At 39.7% G+C, this 7101-nt stretch overlaps 1 non-coding gene across 1 annotated transcript; it reads right to left on the bottom strand.

The window, feature by feature from the left end:
* Positions 1-4310: 4310 nt before the first annotated feature.
* Positions 4311-4418, bottom strand: LOC112714099 (small nucleolar RNA R71). Its single transcript, XR_003159059.1, has one exon. It is a non-coding gene; the product is annotated as a small nucleolar RNA R71 (small nucleolar RNA).
* Positions 4419-7101: the final 2683 nt, after the last annotated feature.

The raw sequence follows: 7101 nt of genomic DNA, 5'->3' as shown, positions 1-7101 counted from the left end.
CTTTTGGGCCGAAAACTGGGTCAAAATGCGGCCCAAAATTGCCCCAGCATTTTCTGGTATTTCTGCAGATTGCGCATGTCACGCGTGCATGTCATTTGGCGATTTTCCTTGTCGCGCGTCCGCGTCGTCTACGCGTTCGCGTCATTCGTGCAGACTCCAATCCGCGCGTATGCGTCAGGAACGCGTACACATCGCTGCGACTTTCTCCATTTCGCGTGCTCGCGTGAGCGACGCGCGCGCATTGCTGTTCGCTGGTCATTCCTGCCCTGTGAAGTCTGAAACACTTAACACACGGATCACGGCATCGAATGGTATAAAGGAGAATTGAAATACACAAATTAAAGATCTTTAGGAAGCAAGTTTTCAACCATAGAACAAACGCTAGGAAGGGATTGTAAAATCATGCAATTCATATGAATAAGTGGATAAAGACTTGATGAAACCACTCAATTAAACACAAGATAAACCATAAAATAGTGGTTTATCAGCCTCCAATCCTAACCACATTCATACGCAAACTATATACAAATTTTTTTTAATAGAGTAATTTTAATTTTTCATTTTATTTTCTTTCACGTACATTTTATTTTCCTTTAAATAGTGATATTTTATTTGTTTTTCTTTTTTGTTTTTGATGAGCGGATAATTTATACGCTTTTTGGCATTGTTTTTAATATGTTTTTAGTATGTTTTAGTTAGTTTTTAGTATATTTTTATTAGTTTTTAGTTAAAATTCACTTTTCTAGACTTTACTATGAGTTTGTGTGTTTTTCTGTGATTTCAGGTATTTTTTGGCTGAAATTGAGGGACCTGAGCAAAAATCTGATTCAGAGGCTGAAAAGGACCGCAGATGCTGTTGGATTCTGACCTCCCTGCACTCGAAGTGGATTTTCTGGAGCTACAGAAGACCAATTGGCGCGCTCTCAACTGCGTTGGAAAGTAGACATCCTGGGCTTTCCAGCAATTTATAATAGTCCACACTTTGCCCGAGATTTGATGGCCCAAACCGGCGTTCCATATCAGCTCAAAACTGCCCAGCGTTAAACGCCGGAACTGGCACAAGAATGGGAGTTAAACGCCCAAACTGGCACAAAAGCTGGCGTTTAACTCCAAGAGAAGTCTCTACACAAAAATGCTTCAATGCTCAGCCCAAGCACACACCAAGTGGGCCCGGAAGTGGATTTTTATGTCATTTACTCATCCTTGTAAACCCTAGGCTACTAGTTCTCTACAAATAGGACCTTTTTACTATTGTATTCTTATCTTGGTAGCTATCTTTATTCTTACGCTATCTTAGATCATGGGGGCTGGCCTCACGGCCATGCCTAGACCTTATTCTTATGTATTTTCAACGGTGGAGTTTCTACACACCATAGATTAAGGTGTGGAGCTCTGCTGTACCTCGAGTATTAATGCAATTACTATTGTTCTTCTATTCAATTCAGCTTATTCTTGTTCTAAGATATTCATTTGCACCCAAGAACATGATGAATGTGATGATTATGTGACACTCACCATCATTCTCACTTATGAACGAGTGCCTGACAACCACTTCTGTTCTACAAGCAAACAAGGCTTGAATGTTTATCTCTTGGATCCCTTAATCGGAATCTTCGTGGTATAAGCTAGAATTGATGGCGGCATTCAAGAGAATCTGGAAGGTCTAAACCTTGTCTGTGGTATTCTGAGTAGGATTCAACGATTGAATGACTGTGACGAGCTTCAAACTCTTGAAGGCTGGGCATTAGTGACAGACGCAAAAGAATAACTGGATTCTATTCCAACCTGATTAAGAACCGACAGATGATTAGCCGTGCCGTGACAAGGTGCGTAGAACATTTTCACTGAGAGGATGGGAGGTAGCCACTGACAACAGTGAAACCCTACATATAGCTTGCCATGGAAAGGAGTAAGAAGGATTGGATGAAGACAGTAGGAAAGCAGAGAGACGGAAGGGACAAAGCATCTCCATTCGCTTATCTGAAATTCTCACCAATGAATTACATAAGTATCTCTATCTTTATGCTTTATTCATATATCATCCATAAGGTGACCATAGCTTCCTTCATACCAACAATCTCCGTGGGATCGACCCTTACTCGCGTAAGGTTTATTACTTGGACGACCCAGTGCTCTTGCTGGTTAGTTATGCGAAGTTGTGATAAAGAGTTGAGATTACAATTGTGCGTACCATGTTGATGGCGCCATTGATGATCACAATTTCGTGCACCAAGTTTTTGGCGCCGTTGCCGGGGATTGTTCGAGTTTGGACAACTGACGGTTCATCTTGTTGCTTAGATTAGGTATTTTTCTTTAGAGTTCTTAAGAATAAATTCTAGTGTTTCAAGGTGATGTTCTTATCATCACCAAAGCTGATTAATTTTCATCAATTTAGCTCTTGAATACAATGTCCTGCTGAAGCTTGGCTAGCCATGTCTAATTCCTTTAGACTGAAGCTTTAGACTAACATTGCATGATTCCTGGAATTCTCATTAAGAATTTTGATATCTTTATTTTGTTTTCCACTTAATTTTCGAGAAAACCAAAAAAATTACAAAATCATAAAAAAAAAACCAAAAATATTTTATGTTTCTTATTGAGACACTAGTCTCATTTTAAGTTTGGTGTCAATTGCATGTTTTCGTTCTTCTTGCATTTATCATGTGTCTTCAGTGATCTTCAAGTTGTTCTTGATGATTTACTTGCTCTGATCTTTAAATTCTCGTCTTGAGTGTTTTGTTGTTTCTCATATGCATTCTCAACTTGTTAGTGTCAATAGTATACAAACTTTTAAGTTTGGTGTCTTGCATGCATTGTTTATTTGATTTCAGTTGCATTTTGATTATTCCTCGTTATTAAAAATCCAAAAAAAATTTAATTTGTGTCTTTTCAAGTCAATAATACAGAGAATTGAAGATTCAGAACATACTGCAGAGGAATTACACAGAAAAAGCTGGGCGTTCAAAATGCCCATTGAAGAAGGAAAACTGGCGTTTAAACGCCAGCCAGGGTGCCTGGCTGGGCGTTTAACCCCCAAAAGGGGTGAGTTTTGGGCGTTAAACACCAGAATGTGCACCATTCTGGGCGTTTAACGCCAGGATGGCACAAGAGGGAAGATTTTGTTTTTAATGCCAATTTTTTTCAAGTTTTCAAAATTTTTCAAAATCAAATCTTTTTCAAATCAAATCTTTTCAATCAAATCTTTTTCAAAATCAATTTCTTTCCATTTTCAAAAATACTTGCTAACAATTAATGATTTGATTCAACATTTCAAGTATGTTGCCTTTTCTGTTGAGAAAGGTTTAATGTTTGAATCATATCTTTTCTTGTTAGCCAAGTCATTAATTTTCAAAATCAAATCTTTTTAAATTGTTTTTCAAATCATATCTTCTCAATCATGTCTTTTAAAACTATATCTTTTTCAATAATATCTTCTTAAATCATATCTTTTTAATTTCTTATTTCAAAATCTTTTTCAAAAATCACTTGATTTCTTTCCCACTCTTAGTTTTCGAAAATCAATTAATCTTTTTCAAAATGTTTTTAAAATCTTTTTAATTTATTTTCAAAAATTTCTTCCCCTCTTCTCACATCCTTCTATTTATGGACTAACACTACTCCTCAATGCACAATTCGAACTCCATCTTTCCTTGATAAGTTCGAATTTTCTACCTCTTCCTTCCATTTTTCTTTTCCTCTGATACCTCAAGGAATATCTATAATGTGACATAGAGGATTCCATATTTTCTTGTTTTCTTCTCTTTCATATGAGCAGGAGCAAAGACAAAAGCATTCTTGTTGAGGCTGACCCTGAACCTGAAAGGACCTTGAAGTGAAAGCTAAGAGAAGCTAAGGCACAACTCTCTGTAGAAGACCTAACAGAAATCTTCAAAGAAGAAGAACCCATGGCAGCCGAAGATAACAACAATGCCAACAATGTAAGGAAGGTGCTGGGTGACTTTACTGCACCTACTCCCGACTTCTATGGGAGAAGCATCTCTATCCCTGCCATTGGAGCAAACAACTTTGAGCTTAAGCCTCAATTAGTTTCTCTAATGCAACAGAATTACAAGTTTCATGGACTTCCATTGGAAGATCCTCATCAGTTTCTAGCTGAGTTCTTGCAAATCTGTGACACTGTCAAAACCAATGGGGTTGACCCTGAGGTCTACAGACTTATGCTATTCCCTTTTGCTGTAAGAGACAGAGCTAGGATATGGTTGGACTCACAACCTAAAGAAAGCCTGAACTCTTATGAAAAGCTAGTCAATGCCTTCTTGGCAAAGTTCTTTCCACCTTAAAAATTGAGTAAGCTTAGAGTGGAAGTCCAAACCTTCAGACAAAAGGAAGGTGAATCCCTCTATGAAGCTTGGGAAAGATACAAACAATTGATCAGAAAGTGTCCTTCTGACATGCTTTCTGAATGGAGCATCATCGGTATCTTCTATGATGGTCTGTCTGAACTGTACAAGATGTCATTGGATAGTTCTGCTGGAGGCTCTCTTCATCTGAAGAAGACGCCTGCAGAAGCTCAAGAACTGATTGAAATGGTTGCAAATAACCAATTCATGTACACTTCTGAAAGGAATCCTGTGAACAATGGGACGAATCAGAAGAAAGGAGTTCTTGAGATTGATACTCTGAATGCCATATTGGCTCAGAACAAAATATTGACTCAGCAAGTCAATGTGATTTCTCAAAGTCTATCTGGAATGCAAGCTGCACCAGGCAGTACTAAGGACGCTTCATTTGAAGAAGAAGCTTATGATCCTGGGAACCCTTCAATGGAAGAGGTGAATTACATGGGAGAAACCTATGGAAACACCTATAATCCTTCATGGAGAAATCATCCAAATCTTTCATGGAAGGATCAACAGAGACCTCAACAAGGCTTCAACAACAATAATGGTGGAAGAAACAGGTTTAGCAATGGCAAGCCTTTTCCATCATCTTCTCAGCAACAGACAGAGAATTCTAAGCAGAGCCACTCTGACTTAGCAATCATGGTCTCTGATCTAATCAAAACCACTCAAAGTTTCATGACTGAAACAAGGTCATCCATTAGAAACTTGGAGGCACAAGTGGGTCAGCTGAGTAAGAAAATTACTGAACTCCCTCCTAGCACTCTTCCAAGCAATACAGAAGAGAATCCAAAAGGAGAGTGCAAGGCCATTAACATGACCTACATGTCCGAATTTGGAGAGGAGGAAGAGGCAGTAAGCGCCACTGAGGAAGGCCTCAATGGACATTCACTGGCCTCCAATGAGTTCCCTAATGAAGAACCATGGGAATCCGAGGCTCACATTGAGACCATAGAGATTCCATTGAATTTACTTCTGCCATTCACGAGCTCTGATGAGTATTCTTCCTCTGAAGAGAATGAAGATATCACTGAAGAGCAAGTTGCCAAGTACCTTGGAGCAATCATGAAGCTAAATGACAAGTTATTTGGTAATGAGACTTGGGAGGATGAACCCCCTTTGCTCACCAAAGAGCTGGATAACTTGACTAGGCAGAAATTACCTCAAAAGAGACAAGATCCTGGGAAGTTTTCAATACCTTGTACCATAGGCACCATGACCTTTAAGAAGGCTCTGTGTGACCTAGGGTCAAGCATAAACCTCATGCCTCTCTCTGTAATGGAGAAGCTAGGGATCTTTGAGGTGTAAGCTGCAAGAATCTCACTAGAGATGGTAGACAATTCAAGAAAACAAGCTTATGGACTTGTAGAGGATGTTCTGGTAAAAGTTGAAGACCATTACATCCCTGCTGATTTCATAGTCCTTGAGACTGGGAAGTGCATGGATGAATCCATCATCCTTGGCAGACCCTTCCTAGCCACAGCAAAGGCTGTGATTGATGTTGATAGAGGAGAATTGATCATTTAAGTGAATGAAGAATCCCTTGTGTTTAAGGCTCAAGGATATCCCTCTGTAACCATGGAGAGGAAGCATGAAGAGCTTCTCTCAAAACAGAGCCAAACAAAGCCCCCACAGTCAAACTCTAAGTTTGGTGTTGGGAGGCCACAACCAACTTCTAAGTTTGGTGTTGAACCCCCACATTCAAACTCTAAGTTTGGTATTGGGAGGTTCCAACATTGCTCTGAGCATATGTGAGGCTCCATGAGAGCCCACTGTCAAGCTACTGACATTAAAGAAGCGCTTGTTAGGAGGCAACCCAATGTTATATTTATCTATTTTTCCTTTGTTATTTTATGTTTTCTGTAGGTTGATGATCATGGGAAGTCACAAAATCAATTGAAAAAGCAAAAACAGAATGAAAAACAGAAAGAAAAATAGCACACCCTGGAGGAAGACCTTGCTGGCATTTAAACGCCAGTAAAGGCAGCAAATGGGCGTTTAACGCCCAGTCTGGCACCATTCTGGGCGTTTAACGCCAGAAAGGGGCACCAGACTGGCGTTAAACGCCAGGAAAGGGCAAGAAGTTGGCGTTAAATGCCAGAAATGGGCAAGAAGTTGTCTTTTATATTTTTATTAGTTTTTAGTTAAAATTCACTTTTCTGCACTTTACTATGAGTTTGTGTGTTTTTCTGTGTTTTCAGGTATTTTCTGGCTGAAATTGAGGGACCTGAGCAAAAATCTGATTCAGAGGCTGAAAAGGACCACAGATGCTGTTGGCTTCTGACCTCCCTGCACTCGAAGTAGATTTTCTGGAGCTACAGAAGCCCAATTCGCGCGCTCTCAACTGCGTTGGAAAGTAGACATCCTGGGCTTTCCAGAAATATATAATAGTTCATACTTTGCTTGAGATTTGATGGCTCAAACCGGCATTCCAAATCTGCTCAAAACTGCCCGGCGTTAAACGCCGGAACTGGCACAAGAATGGGAGTTAAATGTCTAAACTGGCACAAAAGCTGGCGTTTAACTCCAAGAGAAGTCTCTACACGAAAATGCTTCAATGCTCAGCCCAAGCACACACCAAGTGGGCCCGGAAGTGGATTTTTATGTCATTTACTCATCCTTGTAAACCCTAGGCTACTAGTTCTCTACAAATAGGACCTTTTACTATTGTATTCTTATCTTGGTAGCTATCTTTATTCTTATGCTATCTTAGATCATGGGGGCTGGCCTCACAGCCATG

Source organism: Arachis hypogaea, chromosome 1 (genome assembly GCF_003086295.3).
Source record: "Arachis hypogaea cultivar Tifrunner chromosome 1, arahy.Tifrunner.gnm2.J5K5, whole genome shotgun sequence".
Taxonomy (NCBI): domain Eukaryota; kingdom Viridiplantae; phylum Streptophyta; class Magnoliopsida; order Fabales; family Fabaceae; genus Arachis; species Arachis hypogaea.
Note: the sequence above shows the minus strand (reverse complement) of the source record. Positions and strands in the feature narration are given on the sequence as shown.